General features: G+C 47.8%; 1 pseudogene across 1 annotated transcript; it reads right to left on the reverse strand.

Annotated features, from left to right (window-relative positions):
- Positions 1 to 708: 708 nt before the first annotated feature.
- Positions 709 to 1742, reverse strand: LOC308608788 (melanoma-associated antigen B3-like; annotated as a pseudogene). The gene has a single exon. The product of its transcript is annotated as a melanoma-associated antigen B3-like (transcript).
- Positions 1743 to 2124: the final 382 nt, after the last annotated feature.

Raw genomic sequence — 2124 nt, forward strand, 5'->3', positions numbered from 1 at the left:
TCTTATCCTGTCTTTTCATTTGTCCTTTTGGTCTTAGAGTATACATCACCGTTTTCTTTATATGATAGCTGCTTCTTGACTCTATAATTTTTTGGTCAGTAGCTAGGCCTTCTTTCTTCTCAGCTCTCACAGTCCTAGCAAGGAGCCTTCTAAGAGCAGATGCTCAATTCATGTATGGGGAATAAATGAGCCTGTGAGCATGAGGTCTACTTTATTATGATTTAATTCTACATTTTTGAATGAGCCAAGCACATACTGTTATTTATATAATTTTATAAAACAGAGTAAAAGGAATTAGGAAACCAAATATTGACCATCTTACTTTTTCTATACGATACTACAGTATACTACTATACTATACTATATTTAACTTCTTCACATGTTCAAGGAATTGCATATTGCAATGCCATGTTATCTTCCACCAAATTACTAAAGAGATGGAAGGTTTCCCAATCTGTTTTACAAAACAGCAAAACTCTTATTCTTAAACCTTATTCTTGAAACCTTATTCTTAAACCTTATTCTTAAAACCTTAAAAACACTAAGGTTTTAAGATTTCATTTAGGAGTTAACCTTTGAAAGACAGCAAAAAACAAAAACACAGACGTATTTCCAAATTCCCCATACAGAACAGGGACACAAAGGTATTATACACTGTTCCCTCCGTCACACCCAGCCCTACACTACTTGGAACACTGAACACTCTCTTCAGCCGCAAAGTGCAGAATCTGCCTCAGATTCTGTGTGGCAGGAGCTGGACAGAACCCTGGAAGATCCACCGGCTCGCGCTCTCTCTTCCTCATCTCTCAAAGCCTCTTCAAAGCAAGATTGGAAGGCCCTGGGGATGGTGTGATTGATCTTGGCCAGGAACTCCAGCACTTTCATCTGCCTGGTTTCGGCGTGGGCTCTCGGGCCCCACAGGAACTCGTAGTGTGCTGGATCACTGTTGGCCACTTGCCGGTATTCCAAATACTTCAGCTTCACCAAATCTTGGGTGATGAGCTTCTTGGGCTCCCCAAATCAGAAGTGCCTCTTCCCAGCATAGACACTCATCTTATTCAGGAATTCCCAGATATTCTCCTCTGTGGCACAGTTGCCCTTCATGAGGATCACACCCAGGAGACACATCAGGAGACCGGTCTTGGGTAATCCCCTGCCACAACCCATGGTCCCATTGTCAGGGAGAGCCATTTTGCTGACAAAGGTATAAGAATGCTTGGTACGGTCGACCTCCTTTAAGTCAACACCAAATACCGCCTCCATGCTGAAACAAGCTCTTCTGAGGATCTCAGGGAATTGCTTTTGGCACTTCTTATTGATAAACTTCAGCATATGTGCTTTTGTAACAGGCCTTTTCTTTTTACACATGTGCATCAGGAACTGCACCAACAAATTCACTGTCTGCCTTCGAGAGCCTTTTCGAGACCGCACGGCGGAGACGGGGCCTGAGAGGAACTGTGCTTTTGCTCCATTTGGCCTTTGGCTCCTTCGGATGATCTTGTGGGAGAAACACCTGCAGGCTTAGTGGTGGTGGCTAGGGCCCTCTGACGACTCTTGAGAGTGCTACGTGACTTAGCAGCCGGCTTTCTCGGAGTAGTAACTCCAAGAGGAGGAGGAGGAGACGACGAGGCGGCTTCCTCCTCGGCTGCAGTGGCCTGAGCACCCGTCAGACCCTGGGTCCCACTTTGGGCCTGGCGGCGTCTCCTACGGGTGCGGAGCTCCCTGTTCTGACCCCGAGGCATGGTGACTGTGGTCAGGGACAACAGGCAGGAATGCAGGTAGGACAGCGGGTGATCTGGCAGAGAGGAGAGAGGATGAGAGGGTGTGAGCGCCTACAGCAGGGAGGTACCCCCCTGCCTTTAAGAGGGCCACTCTGCAGGTTTCCGTGTGGGCACTGCTCTGCGAACACACAGGACTCCTGTGCTCATCACCCTGTCCTCTAAGAACCCTGTGGAAATAATTAAAGTGAGCCTCAGGCTGCAGCCTGCCAGCCCTGCCTGGTGCTTACTGGGGCCGAGAGCAGCAGTGGGCAATTATCTAGTCCTTGTGGAGCCCCCTCTACTCTGGAGCATTGGGGTCCCCTCAGTTCATATTCAGGACCATCGTATCAACTTTGCACAGGGC

This window comes from Mesoplodon bidens, assembly GCF_964165515.1.
Source record: "Mesoplodon bidens genome assembly, chromosome: X".
In the NCBI taxonomy this organism is placed as follows: domain Eukaryota; kingdom Metazoa; phylum Chordata; class Mammalia; order Artiodactyla; family Ziphiidae; genus Mesoplodon; species Mesoplodon bidens.